At 40.7% G+C, this 18,675-nt stretch overlaps 1 protein-coding gene and 1 long non-coding RNA gene across 3 annotated transcripts in view; both read left to right on the top strand.

The window, feature by feature from the left end:
* Positions 1–4,036, top strand: part of LOC120717279 (zinc finger protein 708-like) — a 274,392-nt gene extending 270,356 nt beyond the window's left edge. Inside the window, exons 1-2 of one of the 2 annotated variants that reach the window (XR_005692146.1) lie at positions 3,257–3,509; positions 3,918–4,036. The gene's annotated coding sequence lies outside the window, so the exon portion shown is untranslated. Of the gene's footprint in view, positions 1–3,256; positions 3,510–3,917 lie in introns of those variants that run through there. The other variant, XR_005692142.1, reaches the window with a different exon arrangement.
* A 566-nt stretch (positions 4,037–4,602) lies between these two features.
* On the top strand, positions 4,603–7,245 carry LOC120717297. The gene is made up of 2 exons (XR_005692153.1): positions 4,603–5,102; positions 7,054–7,245. It is a non-coding gene; the product is annotated as an uncharacterized LOC120717297 (long non-coding RNA).
* Positions 7,246–18,675: the final 11,430 nt, after the last annotated feature.

Genomic DNA, 18,675 nt, shown 5'->3' with positions numbered 1-18,675 from the left:
TCAACGAGTGCCCAGTGGAGAGAGTGGACAGCTTCAAATACCTCGGAGTTCACATCACGCAGGACCTGTCATGGTCCTGTCACATCAACACCGTGGTGAAAAGGCCCGTCAGCGTCTCTACCACCTCAGACGCTTGAGAGACTTCCAACTGCCCTCCAAGGTGCTCAGGAACTTTTACTCGTGCACCATAGAGAGCATCCTGACGGGAAACATCTTAACCTGGTTCGGGAACAGCACCATGCAGGACAGACGAGCTCTACAGAGGGTTGTGCGGTCAGCTGAGCGCACCATCCGCTCCGAGCTCCCTGACCTGCACTCAATCTACAGCAGGCGGTGCTGGACCAAGGCCAGGAAGATCGTGAAGGACCTCAGCCATCCCAACAACGGACTGTTCTCTCTGTTGAGGTCAGGAAAGCGATTCCGCTCCCTGAAGACCAACACAGAGAGACTGAGGAGGAGCTTCTTCCCGCAGGTGATACGGTCTCTCAATCACACCACCACACAGTACTGACCCACACATACTAGTTCTTACACACACTGGACATTCTGGACATTGTTTTCACTTCATTACTTAAATCACGCTGCTGTTATTGTGTATATGCTGCTGTTATTGTGTATATATTTATTTATATTTCTTCATACATTCTTATATAGTTCTATATTGTGTATTTTGTTGTACAGTTATTTTATTTTCAACTTTAATTATATATTTTATCTTATTCTCCCAGTTAAATTTACCCTTCATTCTAATTTGTGTTGTACAGTTATTTCATTTTTAACCTTAATTTATATTTTATTCCTTCCTAGTTAAATTTACCCTTTTTAATTTTTCATATTTATTTCCTATCTTATTCATAGCCTTTTCCTTTTTTGTTTTCGTTAGGTCACGAGCAGTTGTCCAAGCATTTCACTACATATCGTACTGTGTATGACTGTGTACGTGACAAATACAATTTGAATTTGAATTTGATTTTAACTCTTAGTATTCGTTTGACTTTGGGACCTGAAGTTGACGGAGTTTTGGACCCAGATTACTCCACGAAGCTTTTCACTACGGCAGCCATAATGCTCTGATTATCCATCAAGCTGTGCGGCTTACCAAAGTTGTACTAAAACATTTTTTAACAGATTTCTGCACGCAGAAATTGGTTCGAGGTCAGTAAGCACAACCAGAATTCATACATAAGGCACACTCTCGATTTTTGAGAAAATTAAAGGATTTTTAGTGTGGAAAATACGTTATACAGAAGAAAAGAATATATCACGATATATATTGTTACCGCACATGCTTCAAATTACCGTATTTCCCGGACTACAAGCGCACCTGAATATTAGCTGCACAAGCTAAAATCAGGGGAAAATCCTGTTTTTGTACATACATTAGCCGCGCCTGACTAAAAGCCGCAGGTGTTTCAATGTTGACTTATCATATGTAAGAGAATATGCACAAAGCGAATTGTCAGGAAAGAGATGGCTGTTTGGAGACACACCCCCTTTTATTAATATTTTGAAAAACAAGTTATGGGTACATATTTGCACATGTGCTGTGCTTCATAAATGAGTAACAAATGTAGTACATAACAATACCTACAGCACACCAGAAAAATAGATTCGGACTACCTTTTAGGCTCAGGTGCAGTGACACGGCTTTAACAAGAAGAAAAGTCAGTCATTCACCACCATCTTTCTCTTCTTCCTGCGCACTAAAACCACCAAAGTCCTCTTCTCCAGTGTCGGAAACGAACAGGCTCAGGATGGCTTCGTCATCCACTCTCAGCTTCTTTCCTTCGTTGTCACTTTCAAAACCAAAGAAATCCTCATTGTCAGTGTCAGAGTCGAACACCCTCAGAAGGGCCGTGGCGGTGTCCTCCTCTCCATCATGCAGCAGTCCAGCCCTTTCAAATCCGTTGGTGATCGTGGATGTTTTCACACTTTTCCACGCTGTCAGAATCCACCGGTGGAGTTGAGCATAACTTGCTTTTCGCAAGTTTATCGCCGCTCATCATCCACGCCTCCCGCTGAACGCGTAGCGCTACTTTGAAGTTTGTTTTTCGCGCTACTTGTACGGCACTATGTTGCCTGGCGGATGGACATGTGACCAACATACCACTCTTGAACCCCGATCCTTCCGCCAGGCAACGTAGTGCCGTACAACAGCGGAACAAACAAAACAAATCGTCTTACGATATCACAAAAATCATGGACAATCCATAGAAAAGCCGCACCTGACTGAAAGCCGCAGGGTTCAAAGCTTGTGCAAAAAGTAGCGGCTTATAGCCCGACAATTACGGTATATCACCTTATGAATTTTAGGCCATATCGCCCAGCCCTACTCAGTGGCTTTTTCCCTTTCAAGTTCTTGTAGGCAGCTGATGACTTTCTTTTTGTAGTTGCTCCTGGGATTTCACCTTGAAGCTTCATAGTAGAGATGTGCAAAGCAGCCAGTATCTGTATTTGTATTTATTGAGGGGGGAAAAGTATTTGTATTTGTATTTGAGTAAAATTCAAGCTGGGCATAAAAATCAATTTTTTGTGTTACGCTTGTAATTAATGTTATAGTGTAAATATTCTTTAATTGTATCCATTATAGCAACTATGGATAGGCAGTATTAGTTGATTTTTTTTCTTTCCATAAATCCAGCAATGAACATGTAACGTCACTGAAAAGAAAATAACATAACAGCCATTGCCTCAACCATGGTTAAACCAACAACTAAGGTTAACCTTAGCATAGGTTGAAATACCTAAGTAACCTAAATGTACCATATAGCTCGCACAAGTGCATACATTCGACACAATCATTGTTTTAACCTTCTTTACCGAACTTTATCGTTACTCTGTCAACAGCCTGTTGTCTAAATTACCAAGCTAACAGAGCTACGTAAACAGAGTGAACATAAGAGCACCCGAATGCAGATGTCAATAGTGCAGCGTAATGAAATAATCTCCCGATCTTCACGAAACCTATAAACTGCCTCCAGAACACAGTTAAGGTCCAAAAAATCTATTGAACAAAAATAGTGATGCAGTTCAGTGTTTTTTTTCGCTCAGCCGAGCCGTCTCTGTCGCTGTGTGGAGCAGCCTGTGTCAGTCACCTCTTTCACACGTCACTCACTCATCCAGTACTGTTCTGCAGTCTCTCAAGGAAACTCAGCTGTTTCATATAAAGTTTTCCCTTGTTCCCAAATAAAAATATTTTTTAAGTATTTGTTCGAAATAAATATTCGTAAAAAAATAATAAATTTTTTTTGTTTTGTTTTTTTGTGTGCCTTTCCGAATACTGTATTCCAGTTCTGCTCCACCCCTCCTTCATAGGTATTGTTACTGATGAGTGTAGTAATGTTTATTTGCTCTGCTTCTTCTTGTCAGGGATAAAATACATATCTATACTTTTGTGTCCCAGCTGAGTAACAGGAGGAGAAGAGTCTGGTGGAGCAGCAGAGGAACAGTTTCAGCCATTTGGACTCAGCTCAGCCACTACAGAGGAAACAATGACTTCAACACAGGAGGTGAGAAAAGTATCTCAGCTACACTGTTATTGAAACTGTGTGCACAGCTGGTTGTTAACAGCAGCTTTATCTTTTCCATCCTGGGCTCCTCCACACATACAGAAGCTACATTCACAAACAAAAACCACAGAAGTTACAAGAAAATACAAAGATCATATTTTATCAGCACACATTGAAACAACAACATCATCAGTTGAACTCACAATATTTTTATGACATAAAAGATTTTCCCCTTTGACAAGTCTTATTGTAGCACATCATTGTAGTGGGAAACTATCACCAGAAGGTGGTGGTAACACACCTACAACGTGTTTCTTGACCTCTTTGATTCCACTAATGGAGGCAGTTTCAGTTTGTTCCAGGACTGCATTTCACTCACTGCCTCTGTTTGTATCTCTGTCACTGCAGGACCAACATGGAGCGAGAAGTGAGCGCTCTCAGGAGGCCGACAAACCTCACAGAAGAAAGGGAGAGAAGAAATACAGTTGTGATGAGTGTGGGAAGAATTTTACCCGAGCTCAACACCTGAAAACACACCAACTCATCCACAGTGGAATTAAAGCGTACAGCTGTGACTTGTGTGGAAAATCTTTTTCCCGGGCTCAATACCTGAAAGCACACCAACTTATCCACAGTGGAGTTAAACCCTACAAATGTGAGTTGTGTGGAAAATTTTTTACCCAGCCTGGAAGCTTAAAAACACACCAACTCATCCACAGTGGAATTAAACCGTACAGCTGTGACTTGTGTGGAAAATCTTTTTCCCGGGCTCCATGCCTGAAAGCACACCAACTTATCCACAGTGGAGTTAAACCCTACAACTGTGATTTGTGTGGAAAATCTTTTACCCAGCCTGGAAGCTTAAAAAGACACCAACTCATCCACAGTGGAATTAAACCGTACAGCTGTGACTTGTGTGGAAAATTTTTTACCCAGCCTGGAAGCTTAAAAACACACCAACTCATCCACAGTGGAATTAAACCGTACAGCTGTGACTTGTGTGGAAAATCTTTTACCTGGGCTAAAACCTTAAAAACACACCAACTCATCCACAGTGGAATTACAGCGTACAGCTGTGACTTGTGTGGAAAATCTTTTATCCAGGCTGAACACCTGAAAACACACAAACTCATCCACAGTGGAATTAAACCGTACAGCTGTGACTTGTGTGGAAAATCTTTTACCCAGCCTGGAGGCTTAAAAAGACACCAGCTCGTCCACATTGGAGTTAAAGCGTACAGCTGTGATCAGTGTGGTAAAGCTTTTGCTCACAGTACGTACTTACAGCGTCATCAAGTTACCCACTCTGGAAGCAAAGCGTACCCCTGTGATTTTTGTGGAAAAACATTCCGCCGTATACAGTCACGAAATATACACTTACGCAGTCACACTGGACATGATGTTTATTTCTGTGATCAGTGTGGAAAACTATTTACAAGAGATGCACAGTTACAACAACACATGTTTACCCACAATGAGGAGAGACCTTATAAATGTGACCTGTGTGATAAGACTTTCAAATCTCCAAATTCCCTGAGAAAACACCAAAAGATCCACACCAGAAAGTAACTCTACAAGTGCAGTTACTGTGAGGTATGTATTTATATTATTATCTTCTTATTTTAGACTGAGTGTTTGGAACAAGTCAGATCAGTAAACTTATGGAGTTATTGTCATGGTCCTGGGCCATGTTGGCCCAGTATTCTTGGTTCCTTGTATTTTCGCTCCTTATTTAGGCCATGTTTTCTGAGGTGTCCTGTTGTGGTGTTCCCTAAGTGTTTTCCCTTTGTGACTCTTACCCCCTTTGTGCCCCTTTGTGTATTTATGAGCTCTCGCCTCTCTTTGTGTTTATTCCATGTTTCCCCCAGCCTGTTATGTCTGTGTTCTCCCCGTGCTCTCTCTCCTCCTGTCTGAACCTCTGTGTACTTCCTGTTTTACTTTGACAGTCTCTCGTCAGTATGCGTCATGTTGTGTTCACTCCTGCCCTGTCTCGTTATGTTTATCAGTGTCACCTGTGTTCCCCACCTGTGTGTAATCTCCCTGTGTTCTCTGAGTGTATTTAAGTTGTGTCTTCTGTTATGGTAGTTGCTGGTTCGTCTGTGTTGTTTCCCCTCGGTCTCCCTGCATCTTCGTTTCTGGTTTGTCTTATTAGTTTACACAGTTTAGGTTTCTAGTTTCATGTTTTGCCACCCTTGCTGTTTGTATTGACCCACTATTATAAATAGACACTCACCTGCACCAGAACTGCCGCCCTTTTGGTCCTTACTACAAATCCACACGGCTTGCCCCGCAAACCGTGACAGTTATATTGGATGAACTGATTGAAAAAATGCGTTATTTTCGTCCAGTACGCTGAGTGTTATTAGTAGAAGTATCACAGTTGTTATAGGTTAATAAGACTTAGGCTCACCTTTTCTCTAATCAAAATAAAAAAGTAAACAGAAAACAAAGAAACAAAAACATAAGAAGAAGAACTTTATTTATGAAGTGCTTTCAGACAAAGTTCTGTACAGCTATTTAAAAATAAAGAAATAACTAAAAGTGATGCATAGCAATAAAAGTTAAAAACAATAATTAAGATGTGTAGGATAGGGTGAACTAGTGGGTCTTCAACTTAGCTTTAAAAACCTTCACAGAGGCTCCACTAATATCTTGAGGGAGGTTGTTCCACAAAAACGGGGCAGGAAAAGAAAAAGCACGCTCCCCCAGTAGTTATTTTTCTGGCTCTAGGACCTTTTGAATGACCAGAATCCTGGGATCGGAGAGCATGGGATGGAACATAAGGGTTCAAAAGATCAGAGAGGTATGAAGGTGCCAAACCATTTAAAGCCTTGTAGGTGAGCAGCAGGACCTTAAAATCTGTCGAACCTCACAAGGTAGCCAATGAAGTGATTTCAATGCAGGGGTATTGTGCTCAAATGTTCCAGTTTTAGTTCAAATGTGAGCAGCTGCATTTTGCACCATCTGTAAACCTCTAAAACCTTTCTTTGGTAGGCCAGAAAGGAGAGTGTTACCATAATCGATACGCGAAGACACAAATGCGTGGAGAAGAACCTCTGCAGTGTAGTTTGATAAAACTTGTCTGATTTTAGCTATGTTCCTCAAATGACAAAAGGCGGTCTTTGTTGTCTCTTTTACATGAGACCCGAAGGAGAGCGCCATGTCGAACCACACGCCCAAGTTTTTAACCTTGTCCCTGCAATTTATGACATAGTCATCAATTTTCAAGATTCAATTCAATTTTATTTATATAACGCCAAATCACAACAACAGTCGCCTCAAGGTGTTTTATATTGTACAGTAGATTCTACAATAATAGATACAGAGAAAATCACAACAATCATATGACCCCCTATGAGCAAGCACTTTGGTGACAGTGGGAAGGAAAAACTGGTACTGTAGAAAACGTATACAGTACCAGTGCTTGTTGCTGTTCCTCTACATCAAATACATTAAATTGGGAGATGCTCTTTGTTTCAGGCGATGTTCAGGATAAAAATGTTGAAGGAATTCCCTGACTTACTGTGTTTGTGTCTTTGTTTAGAAGCAGAGCGACACAGATGGATCCAATTCTCAACCCTGTCATCACTGTGGTGGTGGGAAAGAGTTTCACTGTGACCTTTGTGGAAAAACTTTCAATTACCAGAAAGCCTGAAAATACATCAGCGTAGACACACTGGAGACAAAATGAACTACTGCAAAGAATGTGGGAGAGGTTTCTCCAAACCAAGTGAATTAAAACGACATGAAGTCATTCACAGTGGGGTTAAAAAGCACGTGTGTGACCAGTGTGGGTCATCCTTCACCACTGCAGGTTACCTTAAAGTACATAAACGAGTCCACACAGGAGAGAAACCATACAACTGTAGACACTGTGACAAAAGTTTCTCATATTCAGGGACTCGTGATTGCCATGAACTTCGACATATTGAAGTGAACTTAATAACAGTGTGACAAGAGCTTTAAGAATCTCAGTTTATAATCCGAACATAAACGATCCCTCACTGTAAATAAACTGTTTCACTGTTACCAATGTGCAAAAACATTCACTTCATTATCTGCTCTGTGCAAACATCAGCGCGATCCTGCAGGACGGACTGCACTGGATCACAGTGAATCTGAAGAGACAGAAAGATCCTCTTCTGGTTTCAGGGTCAGACTTACAAACCAGATCAGGCTCCACAGAGTTCAGATGGAATCTCCTGTAAAGAGTGTCAGCTGATGTCACACTTGGATCTCATGAGGTAGCTCTGATGTTTGGACTTCAATTCAGGAAGAAATAACATTCGAAATGTTGTTGTTGTTGTTTTTTTGTTGTTTTCTTCCCATGACTGAGCTCGTAATGCCTATTAGTCGTATTAAACTAAATTTTTTTAATTTAAATTAATTCAAATTCTATTATTTCTTTTTGGACCCTCAGAAAACACCAAATTCTTTTTACATGTAGATAGATGCTGGATGCCGGTAGAGTTACGTATTCTGAATACTTTGGATTACTTAAAATATTTTCATGCCTATTACAACTATATGAATGTACTATTGCTATGTGATTTATTACTATTATTGAAGGCCACTCGCCATACCAATACAAACTAATTTTTAAATCTTAATATAAAATGAGTAACAGTAGGGTGGACATTAGGTATGGCTTTTTGCAGTGATCTTGCATAGAAAACAACTTCTGTATCAATAATATGTTTTCCTTTTGTCTACTTTGCGGCTCTGATTTCTGGACTTGCATCAATAATCCTGAATGTTACATTTGGGAAGCTGCAAGTCTTTTACTTTTTTTATTTTATTTTTTTATTCATTTATTTTTTTACGGATTTTGATTCTCCAAAATGTTATCGCTGTCACGTTTAAATGGTTTTCCCATTGGGACACCGTATTCAGTAGTAGTTGTTGTTATAGATATTGTTTTACCTTACAGTTAACTGATATTGTATAAATACTTGAACTTAACTATTGTTTTGATCTTCTGGCTGACTGTTTTCAATCGTAATACGGTAGAGGTGGGGGGGGGATCGATACAGCACAGCATCTTGATATTTTGCGTTGTGATCTTGTCTCAATACAGTGACACCAAACATCGATATTTATTAAAGAAAATAAAATACTCAGGGAATTACTCTGGGAATACAATGAATAAGGGAGCTCATCTTATAAGAGGCCAACTTTCTGCAAACAGTTGCGCTCTGACTTGAAGTGACTGCAATCACTTTGGGAGAGATTGTTGCAGGTTTTAAATAAATGCTGCCTTATTTATAAATGCAGACTAAATGCTACCATGTTTTCATCAGTTTGGTGTTAGGCTTGGTCAGTGAGCACTGCTCGAGGGGACTTGACTCACCGGGTTGGTTAGTCAGTTGCCGTTAATAGACTTATGTTTATGTTTGCTAACTAAAAGCAGAACTCACTGGAATATAAAGACACTAGAACTAGAAATCAGTCTAAGGGGGGGTCACTTTTATGCTGCCTCTGACTTCAACAATACCTTTAAAGTTAACCTGAGGGTATACAGTCTACTTTAACTCTCTATCTTTTAAGCAGTAAGTGGTTCTTCGTTGGGAAAATCTCCCGCTTACAGTGGCTTGCAAAATTATTCGGCCCCCTTGAACTTTTCCACATTTTGTCACATTACAGCCACAAACATGAATCAATTTTATTGGAATTCCACGTGAAAGACCAACACAAAGTGGTGCACACGTGAGAAGTGAAACAGAAATCCTACATGATTCCAAACATTTTTTACAAATAAATAACTGCAAAGTGGGCTGTGTGTAATTATTCAGCCCCCTGAGTCAATACTTTGTAGAACCAGCTTTTGCTGCAATTCCAGCTGCCAGTCTTTTAGGGTCTGTCTCTACCAGCTTTGCACATCTAGAGACTGAAATCCTTGCCCATCCTTCTTTGCAAAACAGCTCCAGCTCACTCAGAACCACTTCATAAAGTGGTTGTTCAGGTTTAAGCAGTGGGAGGCGAAAACCTAATATATCCATAAGTGATGGCTTAACCTTCTGCATTCAAGTATAAGTTTGTCTAAGTCCGCCATTGTAGAAATTCATTGCACCGAAAGAAAAACGTGCACAGTGTGACGTCAAAATAGGCGCACACCTTTGACGCTGCGTTTTCTCAGTTTTCCTCATCCACACGTAAATGCAAAAACTTGAGTTTTCGAAAATAAACACCCTGGCAGGCGTTTTTTAAAATCTCCGTTTTCAGCGAACGAAAACGAGGTTTACGTGTGGACGAAAGGTGTAAACACATAGAAAAATCTGCGTTTTCAAAAATACCCTGGTACGTGTGGACGTAGCCTTATTCATTATTCAAGGCACAAACAGAAAGTCATGTACACGTGCAACGTAAAGGTGAGCGTGCAACGTAAAGGTGAACGTGCAACGTAAAGTTAGGTGAGTGTGCAACGTAAAGGTGAGTGCAACGTAAAGGTGAGTGCAACGTAAAGGTGAATGTGCAACGTAAAGGTGAATGTGCAACGTAAAGGTGAGCGTGCAACGTAAAGGTGAATGTGCAACGTAAAGGTGAGCGTGCAACGTAAAGGTGAGCGTGCAACGTAAAGTCACGTGGACATGCCGCGTGAGCATTCGAACTGAGTCTAAAGTTTTCGTGTGCGAATTGAAGCGGGTGCTCTCCAATCATCAAAAGTAACAAAGTCATTGAACACATTTATACAGTTACCTTTACATTTACCAATCATATATCACAGATTTACACTTTTTTTTTTTTGTAGTATGCAAAAAGGCAAAGAGAGAGCGACAGTCTGGGTCAATGGTGGCCGAGGCGACGGCAAGGCTAACAAAGGAACCCTCGAAGCGTTAGGCTAGCTTTGTAACAGAATATAACAGAAAAGTATGAAACTCCAGCTGAGTTGTAAGATGAAAAGTGGACACAATTTCGGGCTCCCACATTTTGTCAGAAACTGTACATTAACGAGTTTTTTACTGTTATTCAAATGCAACTGTGGAAATAACAAATAGAAGAAAATTCATTCATTCTTACCTTATACTAATCGTGGTGCAGGCCAGTGCAGTGCATGAACTGATGCCTTCTCCGGTCAATTCCGCTGAGAGTAAATCTAATGTCCCGCTCTACTGTACAAGACAATGGTTACCTGGAGGGATGTACCACTGTGAGAGGGGTGCTGCGGAATAGTCCAAGTGATCGCTGCTTTAATTTCCCGCTCAACTATACATAAATTGCAGGTCGACACGATTTTTCAAAGCTGGTGAACTAGACCAAAGTCATTGATAACCAAAGAACAATAAATCCACTTTCTCCGGTACTTTATACCCGCTCAGTTGCAGTGCAGTTTAATGCACTACTAGAAATCGATGGCTTTTTGATGGTGTCCGGCGCGGAATGATGGTCAACTATAAATAGACGTTTTCTACACATTGTTGTTGTCACCTGGTCGACTACAAATAGATCAAATATCAATGACAAAAAAACAACGGTAAATCAACATCATTTCAACGTCCCTATAGTAAGACCATGGGTTTACCACAGTATTTCAATGTTGTTACAACAGTGACATTTCAACCCTGACCATAACGACGGATTGGATGAAAAATCAACATCGATTCAATGTCGTCTTGCTATCTGGAATCTTTTGATTGGTCGACATGGTACATTTTTTGACCATTAGGAAAGGGTGGGGTTTTTTGGTTTTGTCTTCGCTCACAGGTGGAAAGTGCTTTATGGCATTTTCCTTATGAAACACAGTTTTTACTGTTTCTTCCCACAGTAAATATAAACAATGATAGTATTCAGGAAGAAAACCAAATATTTCATATATTTTTAACATAACTCTGGTTTTACGTGGCCGATCAACACAATTTAAAAACTCCATCAACGCTGTCATAGCCTGATACCACAATTTTTCTTAAAAATGCCAGCCAAGTGCCAATTGCTTTACACGTAATAGAGGATTTCTCAAAAGGGTCTGGATTGGTCCTAAACTTAAATAAATGTCAATTATTACCTGTCAAAGAGTGTAATGTTCAGAGTATTTGTAATATAACAGTTAAAAATGAAGCAACATATTTAGGTCTGATTATCTGCAAAGATCCAAAAGACAGAATTTTACTAAATTTTCCCCCAATTATTAAAAAATCTCAAACCAAATTAAATCAATGGTTGCAGAGAGATTTGAGTTTAAGAGGAAGGGTATTGCTCTCAAAAGCAGAAGGTCTGTGTCGACTGACTTATGCAGCAATTTCTCTGCATGTGGACAGCAAAACTTGTAAGGATATCGACCGAATGCTCTTCAACTTCCTCTGGAAAAACAGGACACATTACATTACATCAGAAAAAGTGTATTGATGAATGACTATGAACACGGTGGTCTCAATGTTTTGGATTTTACTACTCTAAACAATACATTTAAGATTAATTGGGCTAAACATTTTCTTAAAAATCCGGTATCCATTTGGAAGTTTGGTGGTCTAAGTTATCTTAGGTTGTGATTATAATATAGATAAGCTTCCAGAAAACCTTTCGATGTTTCACAAACAAGTTCTATTAGCTTGGTCCCTTATATATAAACACAACTTTACACCCCATACGTATTCAATTTGGAATAATAGGAATATAGTGTATGAAAATAAATCTTTTTTTTTTCTAGGTGGGTTGAGAAACGGATTGTTTTAGTGAATCAGCTGTTTAATCCTAATGGGCAGCTTATGTCCTATTCAGAATTCTTAAACACCTATAAATTTCCAGCCACACCCAAAGAATATGCCATATTTTTTGATGCAATACCTACGGGTATTATAATGCTTTTTAAAGGTATTCAACCTTGCATATCATCTGTTTCTCTCCCCAACCCTTTAGATTCACACATAGGAAGAATCTGTCTACCAAACCGTAGTAAAAGTAATAAGAATATCCGTGTTTTGTTCCAGACAGAATCTCCAACTATTCCACATGTGGTCTCTTATTGGAATTTCTTTGTCAGTGACATTAACTGGAAAAGAGTATGGACAATTCCTAACAAGTAACTGGTAACGAATAAAGTGAAGGAAGTCTCATTTAAAATACTGCATAAATTTTATCCTGCTAATCATTACGTGACAAAGTTCAAAAGGGACATAAATGTGAACTGTGGATTTTGTGGAAGCCATCCTGAGACTGTGCAACACCTTTTCTGGATCTGTTCATACGCTAGAACATTTTGGAAAGACTTCAGTAGATTCATTGCTGGACATCTCTATAAAGACTTTACTGTGAAATGGGAAAATCTTGTATTTTGTTTCTTTCGAAGGCAAAAAAAAGAAGATGTTTACTTTATAATAAACTTGTTAGTTATCTTAGCTCAATTTTATTTTCACAAATGCAAATACAGTAACAAAAAACCTAATTTTAAACATTACTTTAATGATGTTTTATGTTACATAAAATTGATTAGTGGATCACTCAACAAAAAGGCTATGAAAACTATTACTATTTGTAGTAATTACAAATTATTTGAATGTTTGTAATTCTTTGTATTACACCCCCTGGCATATGTTAATTTTGTTCTGGTTGTATACATGTTCAGTATACTGTTTCTTAATAAAGTTTATTTAAAAAAAAAAAAAAAAAAAAAAAAAAAAGAGGACGCGGCTCATGAATTTGGACACCCCCAAATGTAGCTTCTGAGTCACGTGACCGCACAGCAACGAATCACAGCAAAGCAGAAAATGGGGCGGAGCAAAGCAAGTGTGCAAGAGAGGAGTCCAGCAGAGAGAGCTGCTTTTTCATGAAACGGGAGTAAAGTAGTGAACTTAGAGGAGAGAAACAAACTAAAGTATCGATCATAAACCACTACCAACGTTTGGATCGATATCTGCATCGATCTGCCCACCCTTGTCTCCTGGATCGTAGCTGAGATCAGCGTGAACCACGTGGGTCTCTGCTCCCTGATCTGTTTCCTGTGTTTGGAAAGAGTTGCAGCTTCATCGCGGAGTTTCTCTCGGTTTGTGGGCTCATCTAAAGGTAAGCACCGAGCTAACTTTACTGTGAGTTCAGTTCATGTTGAGTTTAGCTCCTGAATGAGGTCTTCTGCTGCTCTCCTCGGTGTCTGTTCACAGTTTATTGTGAACACGTTGAGAGAAGAGTGAGAGAGTGTTTGGAGAAAAACACCAACTAACCATTAGCTCAGCATGCTGGGAGAAGTTGAGCGTTCGCTGGCAGAAAGTTGGAGCAGAAAAGTCTTTTCAGCAGCCCTGCAGTATTTTTTTCTGCATGCACCAAACCTCTACAGCCTCATTACCGCGGTCACTACATCCACGGTTGAAAAGTATTTGCGCACCTACTAGTGATGGGAATTCCGACTCTTTTTAGAGAACCGGCTCTTTCAGCTTGACTCACTACAAAGATCCAGCTCTTTTGGCTCCCAACCAGCTCTTCATGTTGTTTTGTTGCTTTAATTAAATTATTATTAACAACAATATAAAATAATGCACAAAACTAATTACTCATGTTAAAAAAACACACATAGTTTCACTTATATATGTTTATTAGGCTGCCGCAAACAATTATTTTTATAGTCGACTAGTCACCGATTATTTTTGCGATTAGTCGACTAATCAGATCATGCATCCATTGGACGTACAACATACAGCTTATTGCACCAGCAGCATCTGTCTAATATAACTATCATTAGCTTACAGCTTTAAGTGTTTAAGATATGTGCTAACTAAAAATAAAGACAAGATGATAGTGTATTGAATTTAAATGAAATTTGCAGGTTGTTTCAGTGAATTTTACTAAACTCAGCCGTCTGTTCCTTGCTATCTAAAATATAACAGGACACCGGAGTATATTCAGTTGTCTGCTTTTTGGGGCTCAGGGGATTGGGAAGCGTATCTGTAACCGGAAGGTCGCCGGTTCGATTCCCGGGCTCTCTGTCCTGTGCCCAAGGACACAACGACCTTGGGTGAGACACTTCACCCTACCGCCTACTGGTGTTGGCCAGAGGGGCCGATGGCGCGATATGGCAGAAAGAATAATAAGAGTAATATTAAAACTAACTAGCTGCCGCCATTGTTGGAAACTGAGCTGGGCTGCGCTATGAATTCTGCGACACAGCTTCTTCTTCGGGGTTTAACGGCAGCTGGCATCCTTTTACATGCAGTGCTGCCATCTTCTGTTTCAGTCCGTTATTACACTCTTAAATCCTACTACTTATTCCTGCGTCTTTTGGGATCTTACAAAGCTTCAAACGACGCGTCGACTATTAAATTAGTTGTTGACGGTTTTGATAGTCGACGTAATCGTGACTAGTCACAAGTTATAGTTTTAACACGGCTGAATAAACGTCAAGCAGACAACTGATTATCAGAAGTGTGAGATGCTCGAGAATATACTCAGGCGTCCTGTTATATTTTAGATGCAATAAGCTGTACGTTGTACGTCCAATGGATGATGATCTGATTAGTCGACTAATTGCAAAAATAATCGGTGACTAGTCGATTATCAAAATAATAGTTTGTAGCAGCCCTAACATTCGAACAGGCTTTTCCCCGCAGCACGCTGTGTAATAAATGCTCACAAAGAAAACTGCGGCTGTTACAACTTACAGGTCTCTGAGTGTCCAGCATTCAGACGGCTACCTGAGGACACTCATGTGAGAGAAAACCTGCTCACACAGATATGTAGAGCCAAATGCTGTCAATAAAGCCTCTGCAATGTTCTGAAGACAGTTAAACTTGTGACGTCCAGCAGGTGAAAATGCACGCTCCATGAACACGCACAGCTGTGGATTCCAGCTGCGTCCATAGTTCTGCAAACTTTGACCCCGACAGAGTCGAGTTTTTCAGTTCAATCAGCTGCATTTCGATGTCTGAGTTAATGCGAGACAAATCCAGCTGCTCATTAAAGCTTTCTGGTTTGATCAGAAAAGAAAGCATTGGTCCATATGCTTAAAAGGCTTGAAAACACATTGTGAATTCTGTCTCGAGTCTTCAGATGTATCCCTGTATTTCCGTGGTGCTAATGGTAGGCTAAGTTATATTTAGCCAATTGCAAGTTGAATCTGGTAGTTGGGGTTGTTAGCTAAGATACCGTCATTAAGAAGCGGCAAAACTAATGTGTCTACGCGAGCTAATTTGCGATGTGCACAGCTGGCCCGGCCATTTTATTTTTTTAATACACCTTCTCAGATAATTTCACTGCGTGTCGTTAATAGTCGACGCGTTGTTTGAACTTTTGAAAGATCCCAAAAGACGCAGGAATAAGTAGGGGATTAAGAGTGTAAGGACGGACTGAAACAGAAGATGGCAGCACTGCATGTACAAGGATCCCAACTGCCGTTAAACCCCGAAGAAGTAGAAGCTGTGTCGCAGAATTCATAGCGCAGCCCAGCTCAGTTTCCAACAATGGCGGCAGCTAATTAGTTTTAGTATTACTCTTATTGTGTGGATGCTTCAAAGGCATCCACACAATTGAGTTCCTGTTTCTCTTTATTATTCTGGTTGCTTCGGTACGTATTTCGCCACTTAACTACTCCCTCAGTTTTTGTGCTATTTACACCGTTCGAATCTTAAATTCTGCTCTTTCTGCTCTTTTCTGCTATGACTTTTGGTGCTCCGCACTCCTATACTTTTTGAGATATTGAGTTTTTATGCAATATTTTTTGCCCATTTCTTCTACATTATCCATGGGGTGACTGATTTTGCTTGCCGGGATGAGCTGTGTTTTAGCTCAGTGAGATGAGCAGCCGTTCTCAGACTGGGAGGCCCGGGTTCAAATCCCGCTTAAGACAACAATCTTTTCAGTTATCAATTCAACTTATTTAACTCTTATCAACACCCCAACACCTTTTCCTTCACCCCTTTTCAGCAGAATTGTGAGTTTTTCACCCCTTTTCAGCACAAATCGCAACTTTTTCAGGTGTTTTCAGCAGAAACCTCTTTTAAGCAGAATTTTAAGATAAGATAAGATAAGATAGAACTTTATTAATCCCTCGGGTGGGTTCCTCTGGGAAATTCGACTTCCAAAAAAAAGCACAGCAACGACCGAAGTTACAGTTACAGAATTGTTATGTATATATATATATATACACACACACACACACACACACACACACAAACATATATATATATATATATATATATACAGAGACAAATATAAATAAAATATACAAAGGGGATAAATAGAATAAATAGGAATAAAAAATAAAAATACAAGTGAATTGCACATTTCAAGTATTGAGGTCTATTGCACTGTTGACTATTTACAAAAAGTATTGCACAAGGTATTGCACAGTGAGGTGAAGAGGCACTACAGCTTAGTTGTTCCCCCCTCCTTTGTCCTCCTGTCTCCCCTCCCTCTCCCCTCCAGAGAGGAGTTAAACAGTTTGATGGCGTGTGGGACAAAGGAGTTTTTAAGTCTGTTAGTTCTTGTCTTGGGGAGAAGCAACCTGTCACTGAACAGACTCTTCTGGTTGTTAATGGCCGTGTGCAGAGGATGCCCAGCATTGTCCATAATGTCCAGCAGTTTCTTTAATGTCCTTTTCTCTGCCACTGTCACCAGAGTGTCCAGCTTCATGCCGACCACAGAGCCAGCCTTCCTGATCAGTTTATCCAGCCTGGATGAGTCCTTCTTTGCTGTGCTGCTCCCCCAGCACACCACAGCATAGAAAAGGACTCCAGCAACCACCGACTGGTAAAACATCCTCAGGAGCTTCCTGCAGATGTTAAAAGACCTCAGCCTCCTGAGGAAGTACAGTCGGCTTTGGCCTTTTTTATACAGGTGCTCTGTGTTGCATGACCAGTCCAGTTTATTGTCCACCCACAGCCCGAGGTACTTGTACTTGTTGACCACCTCCACCTCCTCCCCCTCTATCTGAACCGGCAGTGGACCTTCTCTGGACCTCCCGAAGTCCACAACCAGTTCCTTGGTCTTTGAGGTGTTGAGTTGCAGGTGGTTTGTGTGACTCCATGCGACAAAGTTCCTCACCAGACTTCTGTACTCCTCTTCCTGATCATCCCAGATACACCCCATGATGGCTGTGTCATCTGCGAACTTCTGAATGTGGCATAATTCAGAGTTGTAGCAGAAGTCAGAGGTGTACAGGGTGAAGAGAAGAGGGGACAGCACAGTTCCCTGTGGTGCTCCTGTGCTGCTGACCACTGTGTCAGACGTGATGTCCTTCAGCCTGACGTACTGTGGTCTGTCGGTGAGGTAGTCGGAGATCCAAGCCACCAGGCAGGGGTCCACCTCCATCCTGTTCAGTTTTTCCTGAAGCATACAGGGCCGGATGGTATTAAAGGCACTGGAAAAGTCAAGAAACAGGATCCTGACCGTGCCTTTTCCCCCATCCAGGTGTGAGTGGGCTCTGTGTAGGAGGTACAGGATGGCATCCTCCACTCCGACATCTGCCTTGTATGCAAACTGTAGTGGGTCCTGGGCATGTTGTACCTGTGGTCGGAGGAGGTTGAGGAAGAGCCGCTCTAGAGTCTTCATAAGATGTGACGTCAGTGCCACCGGTCGGAAGTCATTCAGCTCATTGGGCCGGTTCCTTTTAGGGACCGGGACGATGCAGGATGTCTTCCATAGGGCGGGCACTCTCCCCAGTCGCAGACTGAGGTTGAAGACTCGTTGTAGCGGCTCCCCAAGTTCAGCAGCACACGCCTTAAGCATCCTAGGACACACCTTGTCTGGGCCTGCTGCCTTTCTGGGGCGAAGCTTCCTCAGTTGAGAGAGAAAAGAAAAAATGCAGCTGTGATGAGTGTGGGAAGGATTTTACCCAGTCTGGGAGCTTAAAAACACACCAACTCTTCAACAGTGGAGTTAAAGCGTACAACTGTGAGTTGTGTGGAAGGTCTTTTACCTATAGACCCCCCCTTTGTTTTACAAGAAAATCTTTGTGCTCCTCCCCTGACATACACATCACATTTTTCAAACTCCATTGCAGTTTATTTTACACCTCAGACCTTTTGTAAACAATGAAACAAAAGTTAACTAAAATAAATTACAGGTTGCAATAAAATAAACCACTAAACAAACCATCTTTATGGTGTAATTATTTCATGTATAGTTGTTTGTTTGTTTGTTTTACTGTGTAATAATATTCAACACTGCTATCAATACATTTTTCAAAAAACATCTGTGCAAAATGGGTTTAAAAACAAAAACAACTGTGGGATACTGTTCTTCTGTGATT

The sequence above is a fragment of the Simochromis diagramma genome, unplaced genomic scaffold (genome assembly GCF_900408965.1).
Source record: "Simochromis diagramma unplaced genomic scaffold, fSimDia1.1 OVJJ01000097.1, whole genome shotgun sequence".
NCBI lineage: Eukaryota > Metazoa > Chordata > Actinopteri > Cichliformes > Cichlidae > Simochromis > Simochromis diagramma.
This window is presented reverse-complemented; position numbering and strand designations above follow the sequence as displayed.